This window comes from Saimiri boliviensis, chromosome 9 (genome assembly GCF_048565385.1).
Source record: "Saimiri boliviensis isolate mSaiBol1 chromosome 9, mSaiBol1.pri, whole genome shotgun sequence".
Taxonomy (NCBI): domain Eukaryota; kingdom Metazoa; phylum Chordata; class Mammalia; order Primates; family Cebidae; genus Saimiri; species Saimiri boliviensis.
In genome coordinates, this window is record NC_133457.1 from 109,969,120 (window position 1) to 109,986,774 (window position 17,655).

A 17,655-nucleotide genomic window follows, 5' to 3' on the forward strand; every position below is an offset into this window, starting at 1 on the left:
CCGGGAAATGGCTGCTATGGCAACCACGGAGAAGAATGGCCCTGACCAGCCAATCAGAAGTTCCAGCTGTGCCCCAGTTTGTACAAACTCTCCCTCCTCCACAGGGCTCCTCCCATCCTCTGCTTGGGTGGGTGGGTGGGGGCTTGGGAGAAAGAAGGAAGGAAAGGGGAAAGGAAAAGGCCACTGTGTAGAAGGGAAGAGGACAAATGAGGAAACTGAGGCACAAGGAAACGTGGGATTCTTGGCCTTGGATGTTCTTCCCAAATTCTTCAAAGGCAAGAACATATCTGACCCACTGCACCTTCCTGGTGCCCAGCACAGGCCTGGCACCCAGGAGGAGACAGTAAAAGGGCTTGGTCCAGAGCTGCCTGTAGCTGGGGAGGGGTTTCCCCTTCACATCCTTCACTCCATGCTCACCATCTGGTGGGAGATAATTCTCGAAGACCTTGTCCACGAAGGGCATACACTGGCCTTGTCTTTCACTGCCAGGAAGAGAACAGGCATGCTAGGAGGAGCCTCTCACTGGCAGTTGAGACCTGGGAGGTTCTGGGATGTCTCTGAAAGCCCTGGATGTCTTTCCCTGCTGCCCTCTGCAGAGGCCACCTCTATGCCACATCCTTTGGCCCAGCCTTCTACAAACAAGGCACCCCAGTGGTCTCCAGAAAAAAGTGTTTTTGCTTTGAGAATATCCTTTGATTTCCCTATTCAAAAAGAAGCCAATTTGACAGGAGGCTGGGTGGACTCTAGCTCTGCAAAGCTCCCTTCTGAAAGCCCATTTCCTACCCGGCCTGAGCTCCCTGCTGTCCACCCCTGTGTCCCCAAATCCTTCATCACATTTACTTTTAAAGAAACCCTTACGTAGGGCTTACGAGTGCTGGGCACTGTTCTAAGAATTTACAAACATTAGCTTGCTTCATTCTCACCACAACCCCTGTGACGCAGGTACTGTGATTATCATCTCCACTTGACAGATGGGGAAACTGAGGTGGTTAAGTAAACTTGGGTAAAGACAGGCAGCTAGGAAGGGGCAGCTCAGGGAGCAGAACCCAAGCAGTCCCGCTTCCAGAATCCAAGCTCTGGGCTGCCATCCTCCTTCCTCCTGATGGATGCTGACCCACCTTGAGTCTTGCCTGATAATCAAAAGACTCATAAAATTCAACTTTTGTTGCCTCATCTGTTTATTTTTAGAAGCAAGGTCTCGCTCTGTCACCCAGGCTGGAGTGCAGTGGCATGATCATAGTTCACTGCAGCCTCAAACTCCTGGATTGAAGCAATCTTCCCATCTCGGCCTCTGGTATAGCTGGGAATACAGGCGTGTGCCACCACACATGGCTAATTTTCTAATTTTTGTAGAGATGGGGTCTTGTTATGTTGCCCAGGTTGGTCTCAAACTCCTGGTCTCAAGTGATCCTCCTACCTCGGCCTCTCAAAGTGCTGGGATCACAGGTGTGAGCCACTGTGCCCAGCCTGTTGCCTCATCTTTTTATATCAGGAGCCTCCCAAGTGCTTGTCCTGAAACTTCCGTGCTCTCTTTTTGCATCTTCACAGTAGGGGAGTGGCAGACAGATACAAAGAAGGGAGGCATCTGGGGACATCATTGATAAGTGGACGTCTGTAGATCAATGCTGGTTCTCACAGCCCAAAGTCCTGATCTGGCTGTAAGGCAGGGAGGGGTATCTTCATTAATGTGGTACCTACTATGAGGACTCTATGTGCCCATTATCTCATTCATTCCAGCAAGGGGAGGCCTTATACTCCTCATTTTACAGATGAGTGAACAGAGGCTCAGAAAGTCAAACAGACTTGCCCAAGGCCATCCAACCAGAATGTATCCAAGAAAGACTGGTGTCCAGATCTGTCTGTCTCTGACTGCCATTATAGCAAAAGACATGAATCCTGTCCTCAAAGGACCAGTTAGAGAGGCAAGACGGGTAACAATGGTTCTCAAAGGGCTGAAAGGGGTACTGAGATGGATCAGAGGGAAGGGCTCAGCCCACGTGAGCAGAGGTGGGAGTGGGTCCTGGAGCAATGGCCTAGCAGGTGTGTGTCTTGTGTCTGGGCTCATCAGGTGACCATGTCAGATAATGAGATGAGGCTTTGAACGCCAAGCAGATGGTTTGGTGCTGACAGGCGAGGCCACAGGGAGCCATTGCTGTCTTAGGAGCCCCTTTCTCTCCCTCCTGAGGCGAACTCCCTCTCGCGCAGCAGAGCAATTTCCCAAAGAATTTTCTCTAATTTGTGATTGTTTTTCTAACCAGAAGCAGCCAAGAGTCTCCAGCTTCTCCCAGCCCATGAGCCAAGCCTAACGGAGCTGCCAAAGCTGCGGGTCTTCACCCCCAGCTCAATCCACTTGGGAACTTACAAGTCCCTCTGTCCCAAAATCCCCCCACGGTACTGGGCAGGCTAATAGTCCCAAATTCGGGGGCTTCTTTCCCAGCCAGAAGCTGGCTGAGTTGTTGCAGAGACCTGGGAATGACTTTAAGCTGGGGCCACCCACTGCTGGCTGACGGTGCTTCACAGACCTCGAGGGCTGGTACCCCTGGGACAGAGGGTGGCATGAGGGCTCTGGGAGGAGGCCAGGGGCTGCCTGAGGCTCCAGGAGGGGCAGGGGCTGAGTGAGGAGGCCAGGGCTCTGTGAGTAGGGATGAGGGCTTCTTGAGGGAATGTGGACTCAGAGAGGAGATGAATGTTCAGATTTGGGGGGGGGCAGAAATTCTGTGAGAGAACAGGGGCTCTGGAAGGGACAGGCATGCCAGAAGGTGACCAGGAGCTAAGTGAGAGGAGGAGCTCAGGGAGGGCCTGGGGCTCCAGGAAGGGTGGGGGCTCCGTGGAAGGTTAGGGCTTTCACTGAGGGTATAGGAAATCTGTGGAGATTCTGGGGAATGGGGTCTCTATCCTGTAAGAGGACCAGGCCTCTGATGGGAGGTGGGGATCTGGCCAGGAGGTTAGCTGCCGGGCTGGGATTTGTGAGCACAAAGGCTCAGAAAAGAGAGCATGGGCTCAATGAGGGGATGGGGACTAACCCTCGGGGGACAGAGGCTCTGGGAGGGGTTCAGAGCTGTGCAAGAGGATGGGGGCTTGGAGAGAAATAGTGGCTTATGAAGGGACAGGGGCAGTGAGAATGTGGGGAAGCCCTTCCTCTAAGGTTGGTAATTAAATGTAGCCATCTCCTCCCCAACCCACTACCCAGGTGCCCTACCTCGGCTGGCCCATCCTAGCCACAGGCTCACACAGCCCTGTTCCCCTGAGGGTCCCCCACCTTAGTCCTCTGCTCTACCACTCCCCTACCCACCTCTCCTCAAGGCCAGATGGAGACACCCTCTCTACTAACTCCTCCACAAACGCCCCACTCTGCACCCATTTCCTCAAAGTCACCCCTATAGATTTTGATATCCTCCTATAGCTCAAATGCATTATCAGGTTGGTACTTCAGACACCTGTAATGATCAATAAGGCAGTCCTCCCTCACAGCCAACCTCAATCCATCTAGCTGCAAGTGCAGCCAATTTCCTCTCTTCTGTCCTGGAAATAGAAGAAGGCTGATCTACAGGCCACTGTTCTTCCATTCTTCTTCGCTTTGGATACATAAAATCTCTCCAATTTCTCTCTTACAGGTAAAATCACTCTGCTCCTTTTCGTTGGCTTTTCTAATCATGATCTTTAGTATCAGGTATCTTTAAATGCTTCTGCATTTTTACCAGAGCCTGGCACATAGTAGGCCCACGAGAAATGTATTTTGGATGGATGGAGAAGTTGGTAGATTTTGGGGGTGGATGAGGGTGGGGAGATGGGCAGTAAGAAGACAGAAAGAAAGGTGGTGATACATGCACGGGTGGATGATGGGTGGGTGGATGGGTGGGTGGAGGTGGGTGAGGGGTGAACTGCAGGCAGATGGATGTTTAAATGGAGGTGGGTGGGCCGGAGGATGATAGATTGAATAAATGGATGGATTGATGGATGGGTGGATGGATGGATGGATGGATGGATGGGTGGGTGGATGGATGACTAAATGGATGGCTGGCTTAGATGGGATGCTGGCTAGATGAATAATCTCAGCTGGCATCTCAATTTTCCCCTATATCTCCCAAGTATAGGCTCCCCTAATTTGGTTAATGGACCCCAGTTATCCCAGACACCAGGCTTGAGACTTTATCATATTTCATTCCTTCCTCACCCTTATCTCCCACAACCAAGCAGCTCTGAGTCCTGCTGATCCTTTTCTTTGGGGCCTTTCCCCACTGGCCCCTGTTCTCTACAACTTCATTAAGCCCCTACCCCGACTCACCTACGGACAATTTCATCTGCTCCTGTCTGCCACCTCCTTTCTCTTTCCTTCAAGTCCAGTCTAAAACACTGCCAGCAGCAAGATCTTTCTACAGCTTGATTCCAGCCAGCAACCTTCAATAGCTCCCTATCGCCCACATTCCTCAGCCTGGAGCGCCACGCATCTGAATTCAGCTGCATTTTCCCTTTCTGGTCCTCTCTGTCTTTCCTCCCCTCCATGTCCTCTGTGCCCTGGTCAATGGGGCAACCAGCTGGGACCCAAGCCTTCACCAAGCTCCTCCTCTTTGCTCATGCTCTTCCCACCTGCTGGAAAGCTCCCGCCCAACCCGTCACCTCCACCTGCAGCAATGCCATCCTAGCTTCAACACACAGCTCAAATGCTGCCTCCCCCAGGAAGCCTCCCCCAGTGCCCTCAACCAGATAGAGTCAGACTTGCCACTTCTTCAAGAGCATTTATGGAGCACCGACTATGTGCCCAACTGGCTAATAGGGTCCTCTGGTGGGTGGGCTGGGACACAGGAGAGCCACAGTCCTTGCCTTCCAAGGTACACAGCCTGCTCATGTCGTCATGTGTGTGTGAGCATGCAGGTGCATACAAACATATATAGAATTCAAGGGAAAAAAAATCAGGGCAAAATAGCACAGTGTTAGTAGCTAGGGCTTACAGAGCACTGAATCTGGGCCTAAGTGCCCTGTTCTAAGTGCCTTCTACGAAGTCATTTCACCTTCTCAATCCTATGAGGTAAGTACAGATGGGGAAACTGAGGCAGGAGGCAACTCAGTAAGTGGCAGAGGAAAGACGGGAACCCTAGCAGTCTGGCTCCCGGGCAATTCTCTCAACAGCACACACAGTAGTGTGGCATAAATAGCACTGTGGGAGTGGAGTGGACAGAAAATTCATGACAAGGTTCATTCGGACCTCCCAGCCCCCCTCCCACTTTGTTAATCCATCTCCCTTCCCTTTAAGCCATTTGAATAAATGGACATTGAAATAGACTCAATTAGGGGCAAAGGACTCAGTCTGCTCTGAGACACCATAGGGCCCTGGGCAAGTTCCAGCCTCTTCCTAGGCCTCAGTTTCCCTTCTGTATCATGGGCTTGGACTTGTCCATCCCTAAAGGTTCTTTCAACTCAAAAATGCATAACCCTAAACAGCCACTTGGATGGTAGAAGATACACACCTTGGCAGCCTCCTGGCTTGGGGGCTGGGCTGCCTCTCCTGGGAACTCTCTGTTGTCCCTGAATACACAATTTCAGCCTCTGGTCCCTGTGAGCCCCACTGTGAGACCACAGTCCTACGTCTGGTCACCTGAGTCTGTCCCGCTCATCACCTGCCCATCATCTTGTCTGCCTGCTGACCTGGATCCACCTGCTTCTGCTACCCATCCATCAGCCTGCCTGGGTCCATCCACCTTGTGTCCCCCACCTGCCTGGTGCCTGTCATTCTGCCCATCACACACACACACACACACACACACACACACACACACACACACTCCACCTCCCCTCCCCTACTCTGCGAGCACCATAATGACAACAAAGAAGACGGGTGGCAACTTCTGCTTTGTTCACTTGCAGAGGGGTCTGTGGTGTTAACATCTGGACCTACTTTCCAGAAGCCAAAACAGTTCTCTGCCATCCAGCATCCTTCCCTTCCCCAGGGACCCCCCCGCCCAGCCCCCTCTTCGCTGGGTCCAAGGGCTTCTACTTGAGGAATCTGGTCAGGGCCACATGCCTCCTGCCAAAAACGTCCAAGTGGTCCCTGAAGAAATCATCGGACAAGAGCGTGAAGATGTGTGTACAAGGATGTTCATGGTAGAATTGTTTGTAATAGCGAAGGATTGGAAGCAACCCAAATGTCCAACAGTGGGGGCTGGTTAAATGAATTATGGGCCAGCCACACAATGGAGAACCATGCAGCTCTTAAAAAATGATGATGTAGATGTAGATTTATCGAAATGGCAAGACATTCACAATATATTATAGGGTGAAAAAAAGCAGGTTACGGAGGCATATGTATAAAGCAAGATGCCGTTTTTATTTTTTAAAAATCTATATATGTCAAGAAGGATATGCACTGAAATGGTAGCCAAGTGGTGGTAAAATTATGGCTAATTAAAAATGCTTTCATATATAAAAAGATACATACATATATACATATATATATATATATATATATATATATATATATAAATTTACACACGCACACACACATAGAGAGTCACTCTGTATTAAATACTTCCTACAAGCCCAGCTTGGTGCTAGCGCTTTGTCTGTATCACTTCATTTCTCCAGAGTCCTTGCAGGTAGGTTTTATTAAAACCATTTTCTAGATGAGGAAACAGAGGCTCACTCAACTACTAACTGGCAGAGCTGGGACTTCAACTCGGCTCTGTCAGGCTCCAGAGCCTGTGCACATAATCAGTAGGTTGTCATGTTTCTCCTTTTGCTTATCTGTGTGTGTGTGTGTGTGTGTGTGTATGTGTGTGTGTATATATATATATATATATATATATATATATATATATATATATATACATGAAATCAGGCTGGGCACAGCGACTCACGCCTGTAATCCCAGCATGTTGGGAGGCCAAGGCAGGTGGATCACCAGAGGTCAGGAATTTAAGAGCAGCCTGGGTAACATGGTGAAACCCCATTTCTACTAAAAATATAAAAATTGGCTGGGCGTGGTAGCGGGTGACTGTAGTCCTAGCTACTTCGGAGGCTGAGGCAGGAGAATTGCCTGAACCTGGGAGGCAGAAGTTGCAGTGAGCTGAGATTGTACCACTGCACTCCAGCCTGGGCGACAAGAGTGAAACTTCATCTCAAAAAAAAGTATATATATGTATATATATCGACTTGAGTGATAAAGAAACAACGTAAGTTAACAAGACAATGAAAGAACAAGGCTGGTGAACTATACATGGCAATGTACCCATGTACCCTCAACCTCTGGGGTCCTGGGCAGGAGCTCCCCACCAGCCCGTCCGTCCTTCTCTCCTCTCTACGAGCTTGTGTGCTAGGACGGCCCAGCACTCTGCAGGGAGGGCCTAGGCAACCCTGGTTAGAGTTGGGCCTTCGCCTTGCAGACTTCAAGGCTGTGTGGCCTCAGGGCTCCTCTCCTCACACCCAAATTGAATTCCGTGAATGGAGTGCAGTTTTGCACCATATGCCACGCTAGACCCTAGGGAGGAAAAAATGGAAACGCCCGGCGCCTGCCTTCGAGATCTTCTCATCCAGGGCTTGGTTTCTCAGCCTCCGCACTATCAACAGTTTGAGCTACATGAGTCTTTGCGGTGGGGTGGGGGGCGGGGGGACTGTCTTGTGCCTTGTAGGCGGTTTAGCAGCATCCCTGGCCTCTACCCATCAGATGACAGCAGCAGCCTTCTACGCAGTTGTGACAGCCAAAAATGTCTCGAGACATTGCCAAGAGTCCTCTGGGGGGCAAAATTGCCCCCAGTTGAAAAACACTGATCTAATGTGCTGCAGATGATACAAGGCAGGCAGTGAGGAAAAAAGAAAAAAAAAAAAACTAAACTAATTGCTACAGAGGTTCAAAATATAGACAGGAGTCACGTGTGCCTGGCTGGGTCCAAGAAGGTTTCCGGGGATGAACCTGTCCCTGAAACGAGCTCCTCAAGGTTCTTTCTATTCTACAGACTCATCCTGGATGGTGAGCTCCTCCTTATGGCCTCAAAACTCTATTTCCAACCCAGAACTCTCCGAGTGGGCCTAGATGTCTTTGCATGACTGTCCATCAGGCATCCTCACTTGTGTATCTCACTAGGATCTCACCCTGGACCTGTCCACAGCTGGTCCCCACCTCTTCTCGAAAGCCCTTCTCCTCTTCATTTAGCATCTTCACGACCCACACAGCCTCCTGAGCCAGGAATGGGAGCTCATTCTCTCCCCCATGCCCACGCAGTTACTCAGCTCTGTCCATTCCATCCTCACAACCCTCACGAGCCCCCCTCCATGCCCCAGACCCAGACACCATCAGCCCAGGCCCTGGTCTTCCCCACACAGCAGCAGGATGAGGCTTCTAACGGCGAATCTCCCCACACCACTCCTCTGCTGAAAACCTGTGTGGCTCTCCACTGCTCTCGGGATGATGGCCAAGTTCCTTCTGCGGCTTTCAAGACCCACGGGACCTGGCTGCTACCCACCTTGCTGGCCTGGTTTCCTGTGACTCCCACTCCCTGAACCCCAGCCTCTGTGTGTTCTACTTCAGCCAGCTGAACTCGCAGTTCCTCTGCTATTCCCCCACTATTTGGGCCTTGAAGGCCACTCTCCCTGCTCTTGTTCCGCCCCATCCGCCTTTATCCCATAGACAACCTCGAGTCAGCCTGCAGGTGTGCTCATCACTTCCTCCTAGAAGCCTCTGCTGCCCCACCCATCGTCTGTCACAGTTAGGAGAATTGTTCGTCTTCCTCCCTGGACCACCAGACTCCTGTCAACTGGGATTCAGGCTGCTTGCTCACTACTGTGTCTCTACCATGCGGCACAATGCTTAACACATAGTAAATGCTTTGTGTATATATGGAAATATACATATTTTAAACTGGATAATGAATGGATGGTCAGACAGGCAGATGGGTGATGCAAGGAAGAGGTGCTGTTTGGGTTGGGTCCTTAATGCTTTGGAATATCTTCAGGGAAGGGCATTCAGGTGGAAAGGCAGGTGGGGCTGGATGCGGGAGTGTCAGATTGGAGGCACAGTGGGAGATAAAGGAGGATGCAGACGGATTACAAGGACCTTGAATGTCATGGTGCCGAGTCTGGACTTAATTCAGTAGGCAACGGGGAGCCATGGAAGGGTTTTAATCAAGCCAGTGACACGATCCCACCTGCGCTAGAGAAAGATCACTCCGGTTGCCGAAGGGGTTGCAGCGGGAGGGTATCAGAGGCTGGGAGGCCAGGGAGGAGGCTGCCACAACAAGTTAGGCAAGAGCCAGTGAGGTCTGAGCTGGAACAGGAATCTCGAGATGGCTGAGAGGGGAGAGAAGGTAGAGTTTAGGATGAAATGTGTCTGTGGGGATCTAGAACATGTTCCTACACTGCCAGCTGCATGCAGGAACTCCACCTTCCACAAGGCAAAGGTGGAAGGATCCTGAAGTCAGAGACAGATCCTGATAGTCCTAACTCAATTCCCCTCCTGCGGGGGTGCGGGCAGCCAAGATCATGTGCAAAACCAGACAGGGAGGAATGGCTGCCTTTACCCCCTGGGAACCAAGGAATACAAACGGAGAGATATGAACAATAACAATACTGCTGGCTGGGCGCAGTGGCTCACACCTGTAATCCCAGCACTTTGGGAGGCTGAGGCAGGCAGATCATGACGTCAGGAGATCGAGACCATCCTGGCTAATGGGGTGAAACCCCATCTCTATTAAAAATACAAAAAATTAGCCGGGCGCGGTGGCTCAAGCCTGTAAATCCCGGCACTTTGGGAGGCCAAGGCGGGTGGATCACGAGGTCAAGAGATCGAGACCATCCTGGTCAACATGGTGAAACCTCGTCTCTACTAAAAATACAAAAAATTAGCTGGGCATGGTGGCACGTGCCTGTAATCCCAGCTACTCAGGAGGCTGAGGCAGGAGAATTGCCTGAACCCAGGAGGCGGAGGTTGCGGTGAACCGAGATTGCATCATTGCACTCCAGCTTGGGTAAGAAGAGCGAAACTCCGTCTCAAAAAAAAAAAAAAAAAAAAAAAAATGGGTGTGGTGGCATGTGCCTGTAGTCCCAGCTACTGGGGAGGCTGAGGCAGAATTACTTGAACCTGGGAGGTGGATGTTGCAGTGAGCCAAGTTCACACCACTGCACTCCAACCTGGGAGACAGAGCAAGACTCCATCTAAAGAAAACAAAAAAATCAATCAAACAAACAAACAAACAAAGAAAACAATACTGCTTTCTGTATGGGGTGTCCTATGTGCCAGGCATCGTCCTCAGCACCATGCATGCTCATGCACATTTCATCTTCACAACAACCCAATGAGATAGGTATTACATATTCCTCCACTTCACAGAGGAAGAAACCGAGGCTCAGAGAGGTAACTTGCCAGCAAGTCACAAACTCAGGCTGGTTGGACTCCAATGCCTACGCGCTTAATCAGCTATTTATATTATGCAAAGGAAAGAGCTGGTAACAAGTGGCTTGCTGAAGGCTTGTGGGTCTGACGACAAAGCAAGAAGTTCCCAGCCTAATCCCAATGTGACAGCAGGAAGGAGCCTGCTGGTGGGGCATGGAGGGAAGCGTGGGGGAAGAAGGGAACCAGGTCTCTGCACCTCACGTGTTTGGAATCAGAGCCACGTATTCAGAAAGGTGTGTGCCCATTGTAGGAGAACTGAGCTAAGGAGTGAGCCGTGAGTATATCCTTAACCCTCAGATGGGTCACCTTGGAATAATTAAAGAAAGGTATCCCCCTCTGGGGGCAACCAGTCCCATAGGCCCATGGCTGGTAAGTATATGAAGCCTTTTTACATATTAGAGAAAGATGTCCCCTCCTCCAGGCAGGCACAGTCTGTCTTTGGGACACCTGACTTGGAGAGTGGAGCTTAAAATGGACTTCGGCCCCTGCTCGCCTTCTGCATGAAATGCCCTTGGACAATCAACAGCCTGCCCAAATGCATATAACAGCCATGCCTCTGGCCTCCCTGCCCTGCAACTCTGTTTCCAAGCAGCCACTCGGCATCACAGCAATGAGGAAATGTCCCTCCTGCCAGATCCACAGAGCTCACATCACTCCACAGACAACTTTCTTGTTAGGCCTTGCTCCATGGGAGGAAAGACAATCCTATCATGCCCACTGCCCTGATGAAAAGTTGAGGTCAGAGCCTGTCCTGGTGGTGAAATATCTAGGTTTTCTCTAGAGAGGCCAGAATCAGACACAGCGTTCTAGGAAGGAGAGGCCTTGAGTCAAAAGCTCCGTCTTAATAAGGAACCCGGGGTGGAGGGTGTGCTCACCCTTTCGGGGACCATGAGGATTTTCTCTCTGAGCCTCGGTGTCCTCTCAGCCTGATAGTAGTGGATTCCCTGCTGGTCCCCAGCCCCTAGCACCCTTCCTGGCTCAGCTATGGGGAGGAGTGAGGAAGTCCTCGGCCCTGAGGCCTCAGCCCAGACACCACCTCAGGGTCTTCTATTCCCCCACTCCCTCCCAGGCCGAGCAGCACCAGCTGCTGCCCAAGTTATATAAACAGAAATCATTCTCTCTCTCTCTCTCTACCTGAGGCTGTATTTCCGAATGGAGCTTCCTGATGGAAGAAAAAGGGGAGGGGGAAGAACAGAGAGAGAGGAGAGGAAGTTTAATTGGCTGACACTTATCGCCCATGTGGTAAATAAACTGGCTGCTCCAAACTTTGCCAACTCAGGAGGAGACAGGCCTGCCTGGGCTCCCTGCCCCAGCTATGGCCCAGTCCCCTGTCCAAGGGCTTCAGAATGCAGGGCTCCTGCAAAGCCCTCAGAAAGACCAGTGCCTGGGGAAGCAGCAGGGGCACTGGGTGGGGTTGGGGGGGGGTCCAACCTCTAGGTATGATTGTTCCAGAACACCACCAGAAACATCCTGAGATCACAGCCACTCTTTTTACAGAAATGCTGGGACTTGCCCAGAGGTCACAACACACTTTTAGGGGCCAGGCTTTGTCCTCTGCTTCTGCTACTCGGCTTCTCTGCTAAAGGCATTCAACAGCCTTCTTCCCCAACTAGGCTGGGAGCACTGGGGGTCTAACTTGAACACCTCACGTTGAATTTAAGCAAGTGTCTTCTTGTCCTGCCTGCAGTGTGAAGCCAAGAAACAGCTCAGTTTTGTCCCAGACCTGCCCAATGCGTAAGGAACGTTGGTGAGGCCTGGAAGTCAAGGTGCCTGGGTTTCTATTCTGGCTCTGGATCCAGCTTACCATGTGACCTCAGGCCGCTGTTGCCAATCCTTGGAAATGGGAAAGAGGGCAGCCCAGGTGGTCTCCAGTGTGCTACTCACAGTTACGAATAGGGAAATAGGTTTTTGTCTCCAGGGCCCCCCTGATGGGGCCACCCAAGAGGTACGGGTGCCCCTTAGCTGAGAGAGACCTGGCTGGCTTTATAAAGTACCTGCCCCCAAGGCATTGGCAGTGGTGGTTTCAGAAGGGCATGCAAACAGGAAGCAGTGTTCAAATGTTGGCAATGCCCTTCCTTTCCAGGAGGAATGGAAGAGGAGCATCCCAGACATTGGGACAAGGAAGGAAATAAGGGTGAAGTGGAGAAATGGCTGAGGCGAGGAACAGGTGAGTGCTACAGAGAAACTGAGGCAGACAAAATAGAAGATGGGTTGGTGGGGGGGGGCAGGGAAGTGGTGACAGATGGGCAAAGACCAAAGCATGTCACAATGGGTGTAGAGGCCAAGTTCCAACAAGCACTGTAGACTAGGGACAACTGAGGGGGACAGAGTGGGCACTGATGGGCACATACACGGGATACTAGTGAAGGACAGAGAGTCATGGTGGTTCGGCAGGAGCCTTTGGGCCCCAGGGCAGCGGTGATGCTGATATAGGGTAGTGGTGCTGACCAGTGGGAGAAGTGGATGCGATCCTGAACCTGGGTGGAGGGACCACAGAGAGCTGGCACCCCCAAAGCCCTCAAATGGGCCGCTGCCTGTGCTGGGGGCACCTTGGCCAGCCCCAGAAACCAAGGAGTGCTGGAATCAGACCCAGGGAAAACGATGCTGGCATCCGCAACCCTGGCGACGCCCGAAGGGGTGGGAGAGAAGAGGTTCCCAGGAGCGAGCGCCTTGGAAGCCCTGAGCAGCTTCAAGCAGCAGCTTCTCTGCCCGCCACAAGGGGGTGCCCTGCACCTCGGGGAGACCTCGGGGGACCCTGGATCAGCTCCACCAGCTGCAGCCCCGCCTCGTGGTCTCCGGCGGCGCCACAGCTGGGACAGGGCCCGACGGTGCCAGAGAAGAAGCAGCGGGAGGCGCGAGCGAGACGGGTCCACACTGTGCCTACCGAGCGCCCACGCAGTCCACTCTTCCCGCAAACGCCGCGGCCCCCGAGGGTTAGCCCTAAGTGGCGCTCTCTTAGGACGTTAGGCTGTCGGGGCCCCCGTCCTTCTTCCGCGGCAGGGACCGTGTCTCAGGAGTCGGGTCCTAAGGAAGAGGGCAGCGCTAGCCCCTCGCTCACCGCCAGTCCGCCCGACGGCCAGAGGGCAGCGGGGTCGCGCTGGTGCGGCCGGCAGGGGTCCCTGTGGGCCGGCGCCCCCGCCCAGAGGGGGCCAGAGCCGTGAGTGTCGCCGCGGCTGGAGTCAGCCTCCGGGTGCCCTCGGACGCGGCACGACCTCGCACACACACACCGCGCGCACACGCTGGCGCCGTGCGGTATTTCCCGGCCCCGGACCCCGCCTCTGGGAGGGGCCGGGGAGCCGAGCCTCGCTAGCAGGGTGGAGGAACCCGGAACGCCTGGGTCCCGGCCCCCGCGTCAGGGCTGTGCGCCACCTTCCCAGCCCCTTTAGGCGCGCCGGTTCGGCCCCTGGGGCTGCCACTCCTCGGCCTGCGGGGGTCCCGGAGGCTCCCGGGAGCGCGGCGAACGAGGTTGGGGAGACGGGTGGGGGCTGCGGGCTTCGGGCCGAGAGGCGGCTCGGCTCCGCGCCGGGGAAAGTTTGGACGTGGGAAACTCCCTCCCCGCCCGCCCCGCCAAGAGGAGGGGGCGCGCAGGGCCGGGCGCAGGCACCCCGGCTCCTCCTGCGGCGGGAGGCTCGCCCCCCGCGCCGGCTGCCCGGCCGCTCCCGCCGGCCAGGGGGCTCCCTCCTGGCCGGGCAGCCTCCCTTCGGCAGCGATCCGGCCGCCCCTCCCGCAGCACCCCGCGCTCTTACCTCGGGGAGCGGCCCGGGGCTCCCCCCAGTCCTGCCGCCTCGGGACGCTGCGTGGGGCGGGAGCCCCGGCGCGGGCTGCGGGCGAGTCCGGAGCCCCGCGGCTGCCCGGAGGAGCCGGAGGGAGAGCGGGAGCGAGAGGGGGAGCCGCGGCGGCGTGTGCGCGCGTGTGTGTGAGCGAGAGAGCGAGAGAGCGAGGGAGTGAGCGAGCGGGAGCGAGGGAGTGTGCGTGTCTGACTAGGGGGGAAGTGTGCAAGGGACGGATCCCTTCCTTCCTCCCGCAGCCTCTGGTGGAGACTCGGAGAATGCAGCGCCCGCCGGGCAGGAGCGCCGCGCAGCGCGAGCCGCAGGCGGCCGCGGGGCCCGGACCTCCGCAGCAGGGGAGCCCCGGCCCCCACCCCCCCGTATCGCGCCCCTCCTACGCCACCAGGAGGGGCCGGCCTCTCCCTCTTGGGCAGCTCAGTCCCAGGAAACCCCCCAGGGGACAGTGCTCCTCCCTCCTCCAACCCGAGATCCGCGCGAAGGGAGCGCCCCCAGGAGGGGGACCATCTACCTCCCCGCCTGGCAGCTCCCCCGGTGGTCGCAGTTGGAGACCCGAGCCTATTCCCCCACCTGATCTTACTGCGTCTAGGGCTTCCCGTCTCCCCGCAACTACGGGGAAGGAGCCCCTTCAGAGGAGCGGGGACGCAGGCGAGGGTGGGAGCAGCCTTCTCCAGTGGCCGCCCCTGGCTTGCTGCCCAGAAAGGCCCCTTGCACAGACCAGATCAGTCAGTTCAGAAACAGTCACTGCGCATTGAAGTGGACAGAGACCAGGTGCCCAGTGCTGAGAGTCTCCAGGCAGGTGAGAGGTCGGGGGTCCCCGCGAGAGAACCCTGTGGGCTTTTCCTCTGGAGGGTCCCGCTGGATATCCCTGTAACCAACAAAGTGAGCAGGCAAAACAAGACAGCTCCATCCTTAACTTGGTGCCACCTTGACCTGGACAAGTCTCCCAATAAAATCTTCCCACCGCCCAGAAACTCCTTGCTGGCCGGGTTTTCTGTTCTTTTAAAAATCCGGCTAGCCTGCTCCCCGATGTTTTTTCCACCTGGCCCTGCTTCTTTCTCCGGGCTGCCTGGTTCTCCTTACTGCCTTGTCTCTCTGGGATGAGGCCTAATGGAGGCGACCCTCCCATCCCCACTCCTGAGTTCTCAATATGAGGTTGTCGATGTTAGGATAGGAACAGTGATTCCCATAGACCCACCCTTTGTCCTGGGTGTGGGTCCCCTTAGGAGCTACCCCCCTCCCCCACTCCCCACGGCTACCAGATAGTTGGGTGAAGGATAGCAGGAGACTGGACCTCTGTCCCGCCATTCTGCCACTGACCAGCCATTTAATCACCCACACTCAGCGGCTGAAGTTCATGGCAAAGAGGCGGTGGGGCCTTCCAGGACCCCGGGTCTGCCTCACCCCTATCCTCTCATCCTCACCTCCTTCCCCGATTTCCATCTCCTTCTCCACACCCCAGTCCTTCTCCCTGATGACTGGAATCACCTCCCCTGCTGGCTGCCCCTCCGGCCCCTCCTGCTAAGCTCCATCAGTCCTTTATTTTGAGATGTATTCTTTATCGTGCCAGGCTGTTCCCGCCCCCAAGTCCTTCTCTTGGTTTATTTCCCTCATTGATCTCTTCCAGCCTTGCCTTTCTATCGTCTTCCTTTTCTCCATCTCTCTCCTCCCCTCTCCTCTCTATTCTTAGCCTGCACTCTTTCGTGCTTTCGTGAGGCCGGCCTTCCAGATGCATCTCTTCACTTTTGGTTCTTTCCACCCGCTCAGACTCACTTTTGCTGTTTGCTCCAGTCCTGCTCCCTCTTTGCCTCTTCCTACTGGCCCTGGTGTGTGCTGTTCATCTCAGGAGTCAGACCTACTTAGCTGATCACAGGTTGTTTTGGCCTGGGACACTGTTGCTCTCACATCTGCATGCACACAGTAGGTGCTCAGTAAATGTTATTGAATGAACTGTTACCACATCTCTTTCTTTTTCCCTGGTCTCTCTCTTCTCTTCTCTCTCTCGCGTGCGCTCTCTCTCTCTCTCTTTGAGATAGGGTCTCACTATGTTGTCCAGGCTGGATTCCTGGACTCAGTGATCATCCTGCCCCAGCCTTTCAAGTGACTGGGACTCCAGGCATGTGCCACTGCACCCAGCTCCCCATGACTCTTTATCAGGCCCCCAAGATTTCCTCTCCCAATGTTTCCCATTTTCAGGCTCATTCTACCATAATTTCCAATCCTTTCTTCCTTCAACAAACTTTCTCTGAGCATCCACTCTGTGGTGGGCACTATGGCTAAGCTCTAAGAACACACTGAGTGTTTATTGAGCACTTGCTGTGTGCCATAGCTTTGCTTTTAAGTCCTCACAATAAGCAGATACTAGTATTAGCCCATTTTACAAATGAGGAAACTGAGACACCGTGCTGAAATAGCAAAATCATCCAGATGGCAAGTAGAGAGACTGGGGTGATGCATCGGGCCTGGGTCAGACCTCTCACTCCGGCCTGGGAGAAGGTAAGCTGGGACTTCTGCAGTGTGGCACGTGCAGCAAGAGGCAGTGTAGTGTGACAAAGGAAGAACTGGGCAGACCTGGGCTCTGAGAGTGGCTCAGCGCCATGCAGCCTGTGTCACACGGGGCAAGCCACTTCCCCCAGTGCGGATGTGAAGAGAAAATGAGATGATAGTAACAATAGTTAGCATTTAGTGAACCTGCGCCGTGTGTCAAGCCCTCTCCTGAATGTTTTACACAGATTATTTCCTTTTACTCTAAACAAATATATAGGTTTATTATGGGGAAACCAAGGCACAGATAAACTATAAAACGTGCCCAAGGTCACACAATTTGGTTGTGGCATAGCTGGGATTCAAACCAAGGCAGGCTGGGACCAAGGTCCGCACACTGAACTGGAGTGCAATACTGCCTCTGGGCAAATAAAATTCCAAGTGCTTTGTAGTTAAGTTTGAACCTGTGTTTTATATATAAAACACAGTAGATGCTCAGTAAATGTTATTGAATGAACAATTATCATGTCTCTTTCTTTTTCCCTGTTCTCTCTCTTCTCTCTCTCTCTCTCTCTCTTTTTTTTGAGATAGGGTCTCAAAAAACCTATATATATATGCATGTCATGTGTTGAGTCTACAAATAAGGGAGACACCACCCCCAGGGACTGGGTAGGGTGAGAAAGGACTTGGGAAGATAGGTATGGCTAGGGAAGGATTCCAGGAGGAGGCGCTTGTGACAATTCTCCTTCCTCCTCCATCAGAGGGGCACCCAGCCCTATCTCGGCACATGGGGCATGTTTTCCCTCTGGAGTAGTCATCTGGGTCCGTGGGCATTTCTCTCTCTAGCCCAGGGTCACTCCATCTTGACCCTGTTGACATTTGGGCCAGATAATTATTTGTCGCTGGGTCCATCCTGTGTAGGATGCTTAGCAGCACCCCAGGCTTCTACCTACTAAAGGCCAGCAGCACACCCCTCCCCAGTTGTGACAACTAAGAATGTGTCCAGAC

General features: G+C 53.7%; 1 protein-coding gene across 2 annotated transcripts in view; it reads right to left on the reverse strand.

The window, feature by feature from the left end:
* CDH22 (cadherin 22) overlaps window positions 1–14,568 on the reverse strand; it is a 135,737-nt gene extending 121,169 nt beyond the window's left edge. For both annotated transcript variants that reach the window (XM_074406594.1, XM_074406595.1), the window contains exon 1: window positions 14,125–14,568. The gene's annotated coding sequence lies outside the window, so the exon portion shown is untranslated. The remainder of the gene's footprint in view (window positions 1–14,124) is intronic.
* Between the last annotated feature and the right edge of the window lie 3,087 nt (window positions 14,569–17,655).